Here is an 18,085-nt window from a genome sequence, read left to right as displayed (position 1 = left end):
TAAACTTTACAGAAACACACAGACACTGGATGATGCCATCAGTGATGTCATTTGAGATGTCATCAGTCATGTCACTGACCATGTCATGAGTGATGTAATATGTGAAGTTATCGGCAGTGCATTGCGGGGGCGTGACTTATAGTTAGCTGTACTAACTATAAAGGGGGAATTTCTATGGTTTTGTACGAGTGAAATGTCCAGCTAACTATAACACCCCTGAAACCTATGTTTTTTTCAGTGAATTTCTAAGGTTTTTTAAATGCTAATTCCTAACTATAACATGTCTGAAACCTATGTTTTTTTCAGTGAATATATATATATATATATGTGTGTGTTCAAGTATATATGGGTATATAGTGCAAGGATGGTTGTGCTGAACTTCTTCCATAGAGCGTAAATATCTGCTTTTGTAACTACTCCTTTCTTGGTGCTCTAATTCGACCTTCACTTGGTAGTTGCTTATGCACTTATTTTTCCTTTCCCCTCTGGGCTTCTACATTGCATAGTCCCGAGAGTTACCTTCCCTCTAGGAGGATTTTTTTCTGACTGAGAGTGGTCTTTACCAAACGTTGTTGTTCATACAATGCATTTTTTTCAGCAATGATGAAACACTGAAAAGAGAATCTCTGAGCACACATATGTATATACATATGTGATGTGATCCGAGATTCTCTTTTCGGTGTTTCACAGGGTAGGATTAGTCCACACACTAGTTTCCACCACAAGGGGAGCTCTAATCCAGTGGTATGTGCTGTTGTCCTTGGTCCTTGAGCCTTGTCCAGTCTTGGGTTGAATACCTTCGTCGGGGCTACATAGTATAATTGTTTCTATAAAGGGTTTTCTCTAACACTCTCTTATCGCCCCCACTACTGTGAGCAGTGTTTTCCACATGCTTCTCACAGTTTTACAGACTTTAGCTCCCAACGGGCTTCCTACAGTCCTTCTGGTGGAGCATTTTCCTTGCTTCACCTATAATTCTTAAGACAGCCTGGTCACTTTATCTCATTATGGACCGGCTAGTCCTATTCAGGGATCTTTAGTGAGTTTAGTTCCCAGAACCTCCTCCAGGGATGGTGTTGCTTGGATATCTAATTCTAAGATAAAGAATCTGTGGCTAGATGTCTCTTATCAGATGAATAAGTTACTTACCTTCTGTAACGCCTTATTTGGTAGAGACAGGATCTAGCCGCAGATTCCTTAACGACCCACCCATCCTCCCCGCTCTGCAAACTGCTGGTCATGTTACCTACAAGATCCCTTTCTTCGCATTCTGATGCCTTGCTTTAGGACATTTGACACAAAGAGGTCTCTTTATTGGCACACTGTTAACATATATATATATAGGAAAACAATGAGAGAGCAAGGGAAATGCGGGGTGTGTCCGGATCCCCAATGTAATGATAGACTAAACAATATGGACCAACCCACTAGGTCGGTATGGTACAATCACTATTCTTGTAAGTACATGGACCCATTAGGTGTGTTTTAAAGACCCCTCACACACCAACCTGGTTGGTGTCATGCTAGTGAGTGGCAAAGGTGGAAGGCGCCACGTGAAAAAGTGAAGTACCTACACACGCGCTAAGGTGAGCTGTGGTCTCCCGTCGTCTTGGCTGGACCAGCCAAGACGACGGGAGACCACATCAGGTTTAAAGACGGGCTACTCACCGAGACCAAATTGGCACACCGGATGAGTCCTTTCCCGACCCTCGATCAACTGCCCTAACCTTAATATAGTGTTTTTTACAAGTGTCTGTAAGTTCGCCAACACTTAGACCACACACCTTACTTCACTTCTTTTTCACGTGGCGCCTTCCACCTTTGCCACTCACTAGCCTCACTAACCGTTCCTGAAGAAAGTCCCTCCCACACACCTTTTTGCGGGCTGAAACATAGTCAACTAAGGATAATAATCTCCTAGTAGTTGCACCACACATTTTTAACTATATCCTGAGCCACCATTAATAAACTTTGCAGGCAAGGATCCTCAGAGATATTTTTAATAAAAACTCACGACACATCACACATTTACACCACACTAGCTCTGCTGTAATCAGGCATCGTAGCACAACCGGGGGGCATTCTGCCACCCGGTTGGGATCCCAATGAAGAAGCATGACACCATCCAGGTTGGTGTGTGAGGGGTCTTTTAAACACACCTAATGGGTCCATGTACTTACCACAATAGTGATTGTACCATACCGACAAAGTGGGTTCGTCCACATTGTTTAGTCTATCATTGGACTGTTAACATAAGTAATTTCTATAGGTGGCTCTGCGTTGTTGGCTCGAAAAGTAGTTACAGAAGAAACTGACGTCAGCGCATCAGGAGAGGGCTTAAGTGGACTCCATTTACGTCACATCCGGAGGATGATGTCGTTACAGAGTCGACACCCTCTACTGACATGCAGAGGTACTGCTGCAAAAATATCCGGATCTAGTCGGGCACCTGGGGAGAATTCTAAGATAAGGAATCTGTGACTAGATCCCATCTCTACCAGATGAGGCGTTACCGAAGGTAAGTAACTTATTCATTAAGCCACGATGACTAGAAAATCAATCCTTGCTTATTTTTTCCCACAGGCCACACATTTCAATTAGCGTTCTTGCGGCAGCATTGGCGGAAGTCGAGAATGTTCCTGCATATCTTCCAAATGGCTTGGCTTTGAAAGATGCTTTACAGAAAGCCAAAGAATGGATGCAGGAAGTGGATACCATGCAGGTGGGATAAAGTTGTTTGTCTACAGTTCCTATTGTTTCTCGTAACATTTTTCCTTTCATTGTTTCACATGCAAGACAACAGTTTGTCGCCACTGAAAAAACAGTGTTTCTCACAGAAATTCTAAATGCCAAAAGAATTACCACTGGAACTTCATTGATTCAACCCTAATAAAGTCATTGGTGCTGTGCTAAACATTTGGTCCTTAAATTAAGTGGTGACCTGTGGTCCTTTAACCAGTGTCCAGTCAGAACACTTTTTAAAGAACAGAGTGGCAATTTATTTCAATGCAGGTCTGAACCCATTCAGAGGTACCTAAGCTCCACAAGATGGCCACTTCAGCCACCCTGCATAATGAGCTGAGCCTTTCTCCTTCAAGAAAGAAGGAAGATTTTACTTAACCCTGTAAGCATCGGTTTGTAGCGTGTTGTGCTGTAGATTCCCAGGCTCAGAACACTTCTGCACCTCCATCGTACCCAAACTCTGCCGCACCATCAACTGCTCCATCGAGTCCACCACCTTCCCTGAAGCCTGGAAATATGCAGAGGTCAACCCACTGCTGAAGAAACCCTCTGCTGACCTTGACGAATCTCAATAACTACAGACCCATCTCTCTGCTCCCCTTCCCAGCCAGAGTCATTGAGAAAGTCATCAACGCCTAACTTTGAGTTCATTGAAATGAACCACAACCTGGACCTCTCCCAATCGGGCTTCAGAAGCAATCACAGCATCGAGACCACTCTCCTCGCCGCTACAGACATCTGCACCCTCCTCAACTGAGGCAAGGCTGCTGCCCTCATCCTCCTGGATCTCTCCGCCGCCTTCGACACATCTCCCACCGCACCCTCTGCGCAAGACTCCACAATGCCGGCATCCGCAGCAAAACCCTAGAATGAATCCGCTTTTCCTCACCAGCCAAACAGTCAGACTCCCATCGTTAAGCTCATAACCCACAGAGATCAGCTGCGGAGTGCCTTAGTAATCCTCCCTGAGCCCCACCCTCTTCAACATCTACATGCCCCCGCTTGCAGCCATTGTCAGAAGCCACGGACTCAGCATTGTCTCCTATGCAGAGGACACCCAGCTGATTCTCTCCCTCCCAAACGAACCTACAGCTGCCAAAAGCAACTTACACAACGGAATAAAGGCAGTCACCGCTTGGATGATGGACAGCTTTCTCAAGCTCAACTCAGACAAGACTAGAGTCCTCAACTTGGGCTCCACCCCCTTCACCTGGGACAACTCCTGGTGGCCCACAGCACTCTGAACCCCCCTCACACCCACCCACATACGAAACCTCTGCATCACCCTGGACTCCTCGCTCCATGCAGTCTCATCCACCTGCTTCCACACTCTCCACCTGCTTCGTAAGATCTTCAAATGGATCCCCACTGAGTCCAGGAAAACGGTCACCCATGCGCTCGTCAAAAGCAGACTCTACTACCGCAACGCACTCTACGCCGGCATCACCCAGAAACACCTAAAGAAACTGCAGAACATCTAGAACGCCTGTGCCAGACTCATCATGAACATCCCACGCCACAGTCACATCACTGGCCACCTAAGACCTTCACTGGCTTCATATTAACAAAAGAATTACTTTCAAGCTCCTCACGCACGCCTACAAAGCCCTCCACAACGCAGGGCCTGCATACCTCAACCACCACCTCTCCTTTTACACTCCCACCAGACATCTTCGCTCTACCCAACTAGCCCTGGCCACCATCCCACAGATCCCCAAGACCACAGCTGGAGGAAGTTCCTTCTACCTTGCTGCGAAGATCAAGAACTCCGTGCCTCTGCACCTCAGGCAATCGTCATCGCAATTCAAGAAGGCCCACAAGACCTGGCTGTTCGACTGAACAGCAGGACCCCCATCCTCACTGCCCCCCTCACCCTCCCCAACCACCCCACCCCCCCAACCACCCAACCACCCAGCACCTTGAGACCCTAGCAGGTAAATAGTCGCGCTTTACAAGAAACTTGATTGATTGCCATCTAGAGTTGGCCTCCGATGTTTACGTGTTATTTTTCTTTGAAGAAAATCTTACTTGGCAATGAGCATTGTTAATTTAGTAATTTATTGGTCACTTCACTCTGAGGGTTGAATGGACGTTTAACCAAGGCATCCTACAATGGAAGTCTTGAATGTGCTTGGTGAGGGGTCCCTTAGGTTAGCACAATTTGAGCTGAAGTCCTTAGGGGCCCTCTTTAGTACCTCAGGCCCTAGGTACCAGAATACCATTTACTAGGGACTTACAGAGGGTGCTATAGATTTTGCCAATTGGGGGTACAATTGTATTGTTTTGGGAAAGGGCTCTGGCACTGGGTACCTGGTTCGCAGAACCCAGTGCACTTTGTCGATCACATCATGTACCAGGCAAAAAGTGGGTGTGACCATGCCATTCCTACATTCAGGCACACAGTGAGGGTGCTGTCGTGCTTTCACTCATGGTTTGCACCATGACACGCAGGCTGCATGCAGTTTGTATGTACGTTCCTTAGGGTGGCATAATACATGCTGCTGCCATGAGAGACCTTCTTTAGTACCCATGTCCTGAGGTACCAGGGGTACTACTTACACAGGACATATAGAAGTGCTGAAGTGTGTGCCAATTGTATTACAATTAGGCCATTTTACCTTGTGTTTAGGAAAAGAGCACTGGTCCAATATTCTACCCTGCAAAAACACTCTCTCCCCAGAACATCAGACACTTTTCAGGGAGGGGGATCAGGTGCTCCTCCTCAAAGGGGCCATAGAACCTCATCAACAGGGCACGGGAGTATACTCTCTACTTCCGGATCCCCAAAAAGGATGGCTCCCTCAGGCCCCTAAACTAATAAATCTTGTCAGAACACTTTCTCATTGTCACAATTCAGGATGTCATCCTGCTTCTGCAGCAAGGTAACTTCATGGCCCTCTTGACCTGAAGAACGCCTATTTTCACATACCAATGCAACTAGCCCATCGCGCATATCTCAGGTTTGTGATCAGCAGAAGGCATTACTAGTTCAAGGTGCTAACTTTCGGGGTGACCACTGCACCTCGGGTGTTTACCAAATGCATTGCGGTGGTGGCTGCTCACCTGTGCAGGCAGGGGTTGAACGACTTTGTCCTACCTGGACAACTGGCTGATCAAAAGGGCCACCTGCCAACAATGCTGCGAGAGCACACAGGTCACGATAAACTTCCTAGACTAGCTGGGGTTTACCATCAACGCCATGAAATCTCACCTCCAAACCCTCCAGATCCAACACTACCTAGGAGCAATACTCCGCTCAGAAGTTGGCTAGACTTAGCCAAACCAAACCCAGGTACAGTCCTTCCAGGCACTGATTCCTCAATTCCAACCAGATGAGTCAGGACAGTCATGTGCCTTCTAGGCATGATGACCTCCTGCATTGCCATAGTTGCGCACGTCAGATTGCTTATGATTCCATTACAGGAATGCCTAGCGGAGCAATGCTCTTAAGCGAAGGGTCATTGGGATGATCTAGTGTTGATCGGCCACCACACTTATCATTCTTTGCAGTGGTGAATCACCAACAACCTGTTGCAGGGGTGCCCTTTTCTCGACGCAGTTCGGCAGGTGACCATCACAACGGACAGGGTGTGGTGCGCACTTGCAGTACATGACTGTCCAGGCCAATGGGAACCCACCCAGACACCAGGGTCTCCACATCAGTTTCCTGGAGTGGTTTACCGTTCATCTGGCATAGAAGGCTTTCCTACCTAATCTGAACAGTAAAGTTGTTCTCGCCTTGATAGACATGATGGCCATTAACTACCTTAATAAACGGCACTCTGTCACCCCAGCTCTGTTAGCCGAGAGCATTTAGTGGTGGACTCTCCGCTGCAAGATTCACCTCCTGGTGGAGTATCTCCCAGGAATAGATAATTACTTCGCTGCCCTCAGCAGAATGCTGAAACAAGTCCACGAGTGGGAGCTCCACTCTAGAGTTCTCCTCCCTTAATTCCAACTTTGCCTCCAGGTTCCCACAGTCCATGAGCAAAGCACTATGGATGAATTGGCCAGGGATATTTGCCTATGCTTTTCTGCCTCTTCCCCTACTTCCGTTTGTGGTTCAGAGGCTACTGTCGACATCCCTTGGCCTCATCCCGGTGGCCCCCACTTGGGCCCTCCAGCCCTTGTTCACCACCCTACTGGAACTTAATATTCTCTCGTAAGAGGCTCGACAAAGGCAAGACCTTCTCACGCAGAACCATGTGGAAATCGGGCACCAAGGTTGCTCAGTCTTGTGATCTGGCTCCTGAGGTCTTGGAGTTTGGATGCCTTAACCTTCCACCTGAATGCATGAGCTTCCTTAAAGAAGCACACAGGCCTACCACGCACGCCAGTTACGCTCTCAAATTGAATCAGTTTGTCCATAGCCACTCTAAGCAAATCCATCCTTTGACCCCTTAGGGGCCAGTACATCGTCTGCTACCTACTCCACTTGCAGGTGTGTGGTCTGGCCTTCACTTCCATTCGCTTTCACCTGGCTGCAGTAGCTGCCTATCTTCAGAATAGACAACACATCTCCCTCCTCCATATACCAGTCACCAGGGCTTTCATGGAGGGCCTCACGAGTATTCCCTCCTTGGGTCTCCCCGGGCCCTACGTGGAAACTCAACATTGTCCTCACAAGTCTGAGTACCCCCCTTTGAGCAGCTCCACCCCTGCCCCGTTCAATTCCTTTCTTAGAAGGTGCCATTTCTCGTTGCCATTACTTCACGAAAGCGTGTGAGTTCCAGCCATTAACCCTAAAGAAACCTGTCTTTGAGTGACACAGGAACAGGGTTGTCCTCTGCACCAATCCTAATGTCCTCCCAAAGATTGTCCCCCTGTTTCACCTAAATCAGTCCAGTGAACTTCTTTTGTTCTTCCCACAACCTGACTCTGTTGCAGAACGGGCTCTCCACACCTTAGATCAGAGGTCTTCAAACTTTTGTAGGTTGAGCCCCCCCAGCTGTATTGTTTTAGATGTTGGGGGCCCCCCCACCACCTGACAAATTTCTGGAATCTGGTACACTAAATAATCAACCGCCACCCGCATATCCCAGGCATATTCGGCAAATAATCTTCAACACAATAAGTGTGTTTAGTAAACTGCAGGTTTGTGAGTGGGTGTGGTTAAATGGCAGAGGCTTATTACTCAGCTCAAAACACAGTTTTCCAAGATAAAATGTGCACAAATTATTTTTACTAGGATGCTTTGTTTTACACATGACATATAAGGATAATAACACCACCAACATTAATGTGATGAGTGTGCCTGTTTTTCGCCACATACAGAAATTCTAAAAGTGTTTGCATCTAATATTCATAGATAGTGATGTGTGTTTTCACTGTTGTAACACCGCAGCAGCCCACTAATTTGACAGCGCATAATATCTGTGACATCCTCCAATTTCTCATGTGTGAGGACCCGTTCTGATCTAAAATAAACTTTTTAATGGTTGTTGCATCAAACAAAGACATTTCTCTGCAAATAGTAATAGACTCTCTAACATCAATCACATTAAAAAGAAATGAAAAAAAACTGTATTTACAAGAATCTGTTTAGGAATTATTCCAGGCCATCAGGGCAAAAACAGAGCTGTCACTATCAAGGGGCCCCCTGAAAGGCTGGATTGCAGTGCATGTAAATGTGTACTTTTGTAATTTAGGACGAAAACCTTGATGGGGCGCAAGATGCCCATACTTTGTAAGGGGTGGTGCAACTAGACCTGAAATTTGGTGGCGGGGCTAACACACCCAGCCATGGCTGGCCCTAGCACTGGTCGCACACAGTGCAACAGTTTTTTTTGGTGCCCCCTCCCCCATTTCCTCCTTCTCCATGAATTCCCTCACTATCACTCACCAACAATGCACCTCATCTCTCTATAGCTACCTTTCTGACAAACATTGCATTTTTTTATAACGCCTCATAGTTTGCTCACACTCAGTTCTTCTTTGTAGCAGGCACATTAACCATCTGCGCTGTATGAGTTGCAGGAGTGCCCATGTGAGTGCACGGTAAGGGATGCGACAGTGTGAGAGTACTTGCAAACGCAACGCCTCCCAGAAGCCAGCACCCGGTGCGGTGGCACGGGTCGCACCACCCTAAAGCCAGGCCCTGGCTGCAGCAGCCCGGGCTGAGACACAATGGGGTGGGGGGCTAAAGCCCTTTTATCCCTATGGGCGTTGCGCGCCTGATGGTATCCTACTGCTCCAAGAGACAGCACAGGTCGAAGGGTGGGGGTCACTGAGACAGAAACGCAGACAACATCACACATGTAGAACATCACCTTCTAATGTGCAATGAATTGTGGGAATGGCATGTAAACCAATATTTAGGGCACATTTTACAACAAGAGTCCATGGGTGTTGCTGCCCCTCTGTCCTATACTGAAGGAAGATGTGCAGTAACTGAAAGCAAGACATAAACCAACTGTGTCACTTTTACGCTCCTCCCCTTTTCTCCCAGTATTTCTCAGGTGCAGGCCTTCGATGCTGGTAATTACACCTGCATTGCCTCCTGCCAGGCGTCTGTAGCCGAGAGGACATTCATCCTTCTAGTCCAGAGTAGGTGCCCGTTGCACTTTATTGGATGACATACTTAAGTATGAAAGTCGTACGGGTAGAATAAATAGAAAAGGTTATAGAAACCTCAGCCAGAAGCAGTGGAAAGGAAAGGGATCTCTGTGATTGTCTAATTATTCCTGTAGAGAAGGCAGTTGATTTAACGTTATGATAAATTTTGAAACCCCTGGGTTTCGGGTGGCGCAGGTGTAGCACAGTAGATGCCTCCGCAGATGTTATCTCCCTATTTACGTATTGTATTTCAGTGATGGTATCTTGTCACATTTTGGCACTTCAAAGCAAATCAAGATAATGCTACAATACCAAAAAATGCAAACTGAGATGGAACTAGGGAAATATAGACATTCATAGCAGGCAAACCGTGCATGACGTGTCGAAGGTGGAAGCAGAGGACATGCATTACAGTATAATCAGTGGAACTCCAGGGTGTGGTTTATGTAAAGTTCCCTGCTGGAATTTAAGTGGTTAAAATCTAAGGTCCCAGCTCTCTTAGCGCAGAATTCGACATTCTAAATTGGGCACAAAAGCTGTTTTCTGCAGATTCTGAAGTTACTGCATCCCTGGAATGAGGCTATATGCAGGGGCATTGATACCACAGGAGATGTTTGTGTAATTTTAAGAGAAATGTTCTCTCCGTTCTGGGAAGAGCTAAGAGCTAACCGTCCCAGGACAGGGTTAATTCCTAGAGCTCAAATGTTGGTTGCTTTCGGTTTCATAACAGAGGAGACTCTTTGAATTCTACTGCAGCTGAAGCACTTCAGCTCTAGGAATTAACACCTTCTTGGGAGGATTAGCTTTTCAAAATAGACAAAAGCATGGGCACCTCGTGCCCCACCGATTTCCCCTCCCTCCCCCCTACAGCCCTCTGTTACCGCCGAAGGCCCGGGCTGATTATCTGCTGCTCTGGAGGGACCGTGGAAAACAAAGGTGAGTTTAGGGTGGAGTGCGCGCCCCCCCTGAGAGGGTGTCGCGCTCCCCTAGGGGGGCGCGCCCCACAGATTGAAGAACTCTGCCTTAGATGTAAAGTGAGCCCTTGTGTACTATGTCGATAGAACAAAATCTTTCAGGAAGATGCATCAACTCTTTGTTGCATTCTCTAAGTCACATAAATGAAAGGCCCTGTCCAAATCAGGCATAGCGAGAGGGATAGTCAAATAGATCCAAACATGCCACGTGAAAGCCAAAAGGGTTTTCCTAATCCTCCTAGAGCCCACTCTACAAGGAAAAATGGGGCCTCTATGGCCTTACTAGGCAATATTCCTATAGCTGGCTTCTGTAAAGCAGCTACATGGTCCACACTACACACCTTCCCGAAACACTACTGTGTGGATGTGATTGCCCCCCCCACAAGCTAACATTGGTCATTCAGTACTCCATGTACTGTTTCAGTCCTCTGCAACTCCCACTGGCTAGCCACTGCTTTCTAGGAGGGACTGCTTTACAGTCTATGCACAGCATGTGTATCTACAGCCACACATGCCTTGAACGGAAAATGTCACCATGTAGGTATCTGTTCATGGCATGTAGTGTAGAGTAATGCAAAACCGGGTAAGAAAAGGGTCTAAGGGACATTTTAAAGACCTGCGCGGATTAATCCCCACTCTATAAAGGACAAAACACTAAATCCTTGGGTCTCATTAAGAGCACAGACAGTGCACTAACCACAACCTTTCACTTCACACACTGCATAACGCATTTTCACTCACATTGTTTTCATGCTCCATTGATCTTAGGAGATCTAGCCACTGGATCACACTAAAACATCTGCGAGCTCCTCCTAAAACGTGCAAGGAGTTGTAGCTCCTTGGTTGCACCAGGCTTTCAGCCATGAGGAGATCCCAGATGATGAAGCATGCCACTTCGGTGGGTGATGAGATTCCGTACTCTTAAATAGGACTTCCTTAGCTTGTCCCTTTTTTTCTCCCATTTTTTTCCCTTCTGTTGTGCTTAGTGCACTGTCTGTGCTCTTAATGAGACACGCAGATTTTGTGTTTTGTCATGTAGTGTAGAGTCACATGCGTCTTCCCAGGATGCCGTTGCAGTAATCACACTTTCATATTTCTGTCTTTTTTTGAACGGGCATCTCTTGCCATACATCGCTTCACTCCACTTCATCCTCACCCGCCGTGTGGGAAAACAATCTAACAATATAGTTGATGCCCATGCGCATTACAAGCGAAAGAAGGAGTGCCAATACCTTGTGACATGAAAGTCTTTTTCGAAGAAACACAATTTGAACACATCCAGGCCCAACACTAAATGGCAGGAGTATGCACAGCATGTGAATCTACAGCACTACATGCCTTGAACAGATGCTTACATGGTAAATAACATTTTCCTTTTTTTCAGGGTTCCTGTTTACCAATGTCCTGCACTGAATTAAATTCTTTTTGCCAGTTAGGAGACCCTCTCCTCCTAGGGACCTCAGTCTAGTCCTTTCAAAACTCATGGGCCCCCCATTTAAAACCTAGACCTTAACCTTATTTGAAACAATTTCTATCCTACCAGGAATCCTCAACAGCACGGGTACTCATAGTACGGCCCGCGGGCCGCCAGCGGCCCGGCAAGCCTTCCTTGGCGGCCCACGGACCTTGCAGGCAACATACCTGTTTTTTTATATCGCCGGTTGCAGCAGCGCGGAGCTATGGGGGCCGGGCGATTCTTTTAAAAAACATTCACTTGTTAATAAGGCTTTGTTGTATTTCACCTCTTCTTAGCGCCCCTACATCTCCACTCTGATTGAGTGGAGATGCAGGGGCGCTTTTGAGTGTAGATGCAGGGGCGCTAAGAAGAGGTGAAATTCAACAAAGCCTCATTAACAAGTGAATGGTCTTTAAAAGACCTTTTCAGTACTTTGGTGCGGCGGCTATGTGTGTTCCAGGGAAGCTGTCTCAGCGCGGGGTGAGGTGACAGGGACAGCAGGGTGAGGTGAAGGGGGGGGGGGCAGCAGCTAGTGAGAGCAGCGGGTGAGTTTACAGCAGAAGGAAGACAGTGTGACAGAGACAGCAGGGTGAGGTGAAGGGGGGGGCAGCAGCTAGAGAGAGCAGCGGGTGAGTTTACAGCAGAAGGAAGACAGTGTGACAGAGGGAGGGAGAGGGAGAGGGGGAAGACAGAGAGCGGGAGACAGAGAGGGAGAGACAGAGAGAGGGAGACAGACAAGGAGACAGAGGGAGGGAGACAGAGGGAGAGGGAGGGAGGGAGACAGAGGGAGGGAGACGGGGAGAGAGTGGGAGGGAGACAGAGAGAGAGAGAGAGAGGGAGGGAGACAGAGGGAGAGAGATTGGAGGGAGAGAGAGAGGGAGAGGGAGGGAGACAGAGGGAGGGAGACAGAGGGAGGGAGAGAGATAGAAGGGAGAGAGAGAGGGAGAGGGACGGAGACAGAGGGACGGAGACAGAGGGACGGAGACAGAGGGACGGAGACAGAGGGAGGGAGACAGAGGGAGGGAGACAGAGGGAGGGAGACAGAGGGAGGGAGACAGAGGGAGGGAGACAAACACTGAGTGAGACAGAGGGAGAGAGAGTTAGAGGGAGAGAGAGAGAGGGAGGGAGACGGGGAGAGAGGGAGAGGGAGAGAGACTGATAGAGGGAGACAAACAGTGAATGAGAGGGAGGGAGGGAGACAGAGAGAGGGAGGGAGACAGAGAGAGGGAGGGAGACAGAGAGAGGGAGGGAGACAGAGAGAGGGAGGGAGACAGAGAGAGGGAGGGAGACAAGAGGGAGGGAGACAAGAGGGAGGGAGACACAGAGGGAGGGAGACACAAAGGGAGGGAGACAGAGGGAGGGAGACAGAGGGAGGGAGGGAGACAGAGGGAGGGAGACCGAGGGAGGGAGACAGAGGGAGGGAGACAGAGGGAGGGAGACAGAGGGAGGGAGGGAGGGAGGGAGACAGAGGGAGGGAGAGGGAGGGAGGCAGAGGGAGGGAGGGAGACTGAGGGAGGGAGACCGAGGGAGACAGGAGGGAGGGAGACAGGAGGGAGGGAGACAGGAGGGAGGGAGACAGGAGGGAGGGAGACAGGAGGGAGGGAGACAGCAAGAGAGGGAGACAAACAGTGGGGAAGGAGGGAGACACAGAGGGAGGGAGACACAGAGGGAGGGAGACACAGAGGGAGGGAGACACAGAGGGAGGGAGACACAAAGGGAGGGAGGGAGACAGAGGGAGGGAGACAGAGGGAGGGAGACAGAGGGAGGGAGACAGAGGGAGGGAGACAGAGGGAGGGAGACAGAGGGAGGGAGACAGACAGAGGGAGGGAGACAGACAGAGGGAGGGAGACAGACAGAGGGAGGGAGACAGACAGAGGGAGGGAGACAGACAGAGGGAGGGAGACAGACAGAGGGAGGGAGGCAGAGGGAGGGAGGCAGAGGGAGGGAGGCAGAGGGAGGGAGACAGAGGGAGGGAGACAGAGGGAGGGAGACAGAGGGAGGGAGACAGAGGGAGGGAGACAGGAGGGAGGGAGACAGGAGGGAGGGAGACAGGAGGGAGGGAGACAGGAGGGAGGGAGACAGGAGGGAGGGAGACAGCGAGAGAGGGAGGGAGACAGAGGGAGGGAGACAGAGGGAGGGAGGCAGAGGGAGGGAGGCAGAGGGAGGGAGACACAGAGGGAGGGAGACACAGAGGGAGGGAGACACAGAGGGAGGGAGACACAGAGGGAGGGAGACACAAAGGGAGGGAGACAGAGGGAGGGAGGGAAATAGAGGGAGGGAGGGAGACAGAGGGAGGGAGAGGGAGGGAGGGAGACAGAGGGAGGGAGAGGGAGGGAGGGAGACAGAGGGAGGGAGGGAGGGAGGGAGACACAGAGGGAGGGAGAGGGAGGGAGGGAGGGAGGGAGAGGGAGACAGGAGGGAGACAGGAGGGAGAGGGAGACAGGAGGGAGAGGGAGAGGGAGGGAAGGAAACAGAGGGAAGGAAACAGAGGGAGGGAGGCAGAGGGAGACAGAGGGAGGGAGACAGAGGGAGGGAGACAGAGGGAGGGAGACAGAGGGAGGGAGAGGGAGGGAGACAGAGGGAGGGAGAGGGAGGGAGACAGAGGGAGGGAGGGAGACAGGAGGGAGAGGGAGACAGGAGGGAGACAGGAGGGAGAGGGAGACAGATGGAGAGGGGACAGAGGGGGATGGGACAGAGGGAGAGGAAGACAGAGGGAGAGGGATACAGAGGGAGAGGGAGACAGGGAGAGGGAGACAGAGGGAGGGAGACAGAGGGAGGGAGACAGAGGGAGGGAGACAGAGGGAGGGAGACAGAGGGAGGGAGACGCAGTGAGGGAGGTAGACGCAGTGAGGGAGGTAGACGCAGTGAGGGAGGTAGACGCAGTGAGGGAGGTAGACGCAGTGAGGGAGGTAGACACAGAGGGAGGGAGACACAGAGGGAGACACAGAGGGAGACACAGAGGGAGAGACAGAGGGAGAGACAGAGGGAGAGACAGAGGGAGAGACAGAGGGGGAGAGACAGAGGGGGAGACAGAGGGGGGGAGACAGACGGGGGGAGACAGAGGGGGGAGACAGAGGGGAAGAGACAGAGGGGGAGAGACAGAGGGGGAGAGACAGAGGGGGAGAGACAGAGGGGGAGAGACAGAGGGGGAGAGACAGAGAGAGAGACAGAGAGGGAGACAGAGAGACAGAGAGGGAGACAGAGAGACAGAGGGAGAGAGGGAGAGAGGGAGAGAGAGGAAGACAGAGAGTGATAGAGAGAGTGATAGAGAGAGAGAGTGATAGAGAGAGAGAGTGATAGAGAGTGATAGAGAGAGAGAGAGTGATAGAGAGAGAGAGAGTGATAGAGGGAGACAGAGTGAGAGAGATAGATAGAGATGTGTGAATGTCGGGTCTGGTGGCTCAGTGGACGAAGGCGTCCGCTGCAGGGGCCTGTGTTCAACCTCATGATGGTCACACATTGGTCAGAACATCACCACACCATCGCACAACTCAGATTCACCATACTAGAAATGATGCCCCGCAATACTCAGATCAACACAGAAAAGCTACTCTCACAGAGAGAAGTTTGGTGGATCAAGTATTTACAGACCCTAATACCCTTCGGTCTCAATGACAGATTAGAGATGCAATGCCTTTTATAAAGTCGCACTTTTGACACCCAGGTTTTGCCCACATTGTTCTTTTGCAAGGGTCACACTGGTTCACCTTGTCTTATTATCTCTCTAGTTTCATTTCCCAAGAGCGTCATGTTCTGTCGTTGTCTCTAGATTGTACGTCTGTTTCAGACCAAGCAATTCAACATGTGTTTTACTTTTGCACGTTCCTTTACCTGCAGGTATTTTTATTCACGTTTGTTCTTTCCACTTGGTTTTCTTGGGCATTCCACCACGTTTTTTCCAACTTATTCACAAACCTTCTGAACAGTCCTCTCTTTGCTCCATCCAGCAACACCGTTTTATTAACAACATCATAATTTCTGTCTAATTTCTTCAATTGTTTGCACTCGGACTCGCTTTTCTTTTTTTCAACTCAGTTTCACTCTCGTCTGAGACTACCCACTTTTCAGCAGTGTTTCTTTCCCACTACACGCCTCCCATTCGTTTTTTTCACCCAAAACACAACCCCATGTCGGCAGGTACAACACTCGTCAGGTCTCCGGATTCTTTATTTACATTGCAGCGTTCTCCTAGTTCTACATGACCGTCGCATTCATGTCATTCATATTAATACACCTACATTCCTTCAACTCTCTTTTTTTCCCCCTCGTCAACTTTATTGCACACGAACACAAGCAGCAGTCACATTTTCACCAGAGTTTCCATGCCCAGTCCACTTTCGATCTTTACCACGTCCACCAGGACGTACTCACGCAGCCCGTCCCACTTAAACACTTGGCCAGTCAGTTTCCCGACTACCGTTCCTTCGGAGGTTTACACAATTCGCAGCCCGTCGGCAGATTTGTTTTCCGTCTCATCACAGCATTCCAGGACTTGATATCTTTTTGCAGTGTCCAACACGGTTCAAGGGTAAGCTCCCGTTCCTCTCATCCTTTTTTACTTAAATTCCGAGCTTTCGCCATTCACGGTTACTTGGAACATCCCGTTTTCATCTTTTGTTCCACAGCCAGCCTGAGCAGTTCCACACACAGGAGTTCAGCCATTGACCCGCCCACACAACAGCAATACAGCACTTCACAACACCGCACCAAAGTAAGTCGTTTGCGGTCTTGGCCACGTCACATCCACTTACTTTACCATGAGCTGGTTTTGAGACCGTATTCTTTGTTTATCCCAGCGTCCTGCAGCCTTCGGCGCTTTTGGTTAGCCCCGCATTGAATATCATCGTCACTTCGCAAATCAGTAAGAACCAGAGTTTCTTCCTCAGTCTCATTCCACGGGTGTCTTCTATTCAATATGCTTTCAATAACGGTTATTTCTGGGTACTCTTGTACACACTATTCAGTTTCACTTACTATCAAGATTGACTCGCTTTTTTCTTCACTTCTGCAACATTCTGTTCTCCCATTGAATCGCTACTGTCTGATCCAGGCCAGCTTAGAACTCTTTGTGCCTTGATACGCTGCATCATGTATATGTTGTATTACAGAACTTTCATGCATTCGTATAGCAATGGTTTTCAATGTTGTTTTTTTCTTTTGTCCATTTTTCCAGCTGCCCCTGAAGAAGGGATGTGAATCATCCCGAAATGCATTGGGCTCGTTCTTTGATTTTCTCCAGAATTGACGATATAATTCACTGCTCCAGAGCAGTTTGCTATTGATTGTATTACTTTGTTTCAATTGCTTCACTGTTTGTAGATCGAACAGTCACTGTGTTTTTCATTTTTCCAATACAATGAGTTTGCAACAAACAAAGTGTTGATCGTTGATTAGATTGCTGTTTATTTAATTGCAGTTCAAATATTTTACGGTAATTTTGCCTAGTTGTTCAAGATTATTGCAACTGTTCCCTTCTACCGCAGTGCACTCAGTACACTGGTGATTGTTCACCAGCAATATTGCAGTTAGAATAGCGAGGTGGGCTTCCTCGTTTCTGAGTAGCACGCCACAATTTCTTCATATGAATGAAATATGATCCGTTTGTTTACTTTATGTGTGCGCTAACTTCGAATCTATTGTTAACTACACCCAGTCAGCCCGCTTTAGTTAGCAGCACCTCTTTCATAAAATCCTTCTCACTATGTCATTTGAAAGCATCTCAAACTTAACTGACAATCGAGCTGACACTTTAACATATTCAACATCACAAGTCAATGAAATCTATTCACTCATTCAAGATGCACCGTCTTTCAACGCACAAAGTGGGTCAGTATCACAACAAATACGCCAACTTGAATTTGTTACTCGCAGGGCACTAAGCCAGAGACTTCATGCTTCAACACTCATCCAATACCATAAAGTTCAACGGATTCCACGGGGACTACGCCTACCCATTAAACCACTACTCTACAAGTTTCAATTCAATAAAACTTTCATGGATAAGTGGCAAGCAGTATTAAACAAATGTTCACTGGACCTCATCTTATTGCTCATTGAAGAATTGGCCAGAACAATTCGTGAATTAGATGAAGAAATAGATTCTCTCAAATCAGAATTGTCCACCCGGTGTGAAGCTGACTATTGGAAACTTACTCTTGATGACATCAACAACAAGCTTGAGTCTTACGGGAAAGAACTACAAGAGCGCAAATTACGGAAATTTCGCAGAGACACTATAGATTATAAACTCAACGAAGTTTATACATGGGCAGAAGTGTACGCCCGGAGAAGACCATTTCAGAGACCCAACACTTCATCTCAAGAATCTGTCGTCTCAGACCGTGAACTTGATGCTTCC

At 48.6% G+C, this 18,085-nt stretch overlaps 1 pseudogene across 1 annotated transcript in view; it reads left to right on the top strand.

The window, feature by feature from the left end:
* The window catches only part of LOC146866698 (lysine-specific demethylase 5B-like), a 448,321-nt pseudogene that overhangs the window by 151,341 nt on the left and 278,895 nt on the right, over positions 1–18,085 (top strand). Inside the window, exon 5 of the transcript XR_014966523.1 lies at positions 2,584–2,722. The product of XR_014966523.1 is annotated as a lysine-specific demethylase 5B-like (transcript). The remainder of the gene's footprint in view (positions 1–2,583; positions 2,723–18,085) is intronic.

The sequence above is a fragment of the Triturus cristatus genome, chromosome 1_2 (genome assembly GCF_964204655.1).
Source record: "Triturus cristatus chromosome 1_2, aTriCri1.1, whole genome shotgun sequence".
Taxonomy (NCBI): domain Eukaryota; kingdom Metazoa; phylum Chordata; class Amphibia; order Caudata; family Salamandridae; genus Triturus; species Triturus cristatus.
The sequence above is the reverse complement of the archived record's forward strand: the minus strand, read 5'-3'. Positions and strand labels throughout refer to the sequence as shown.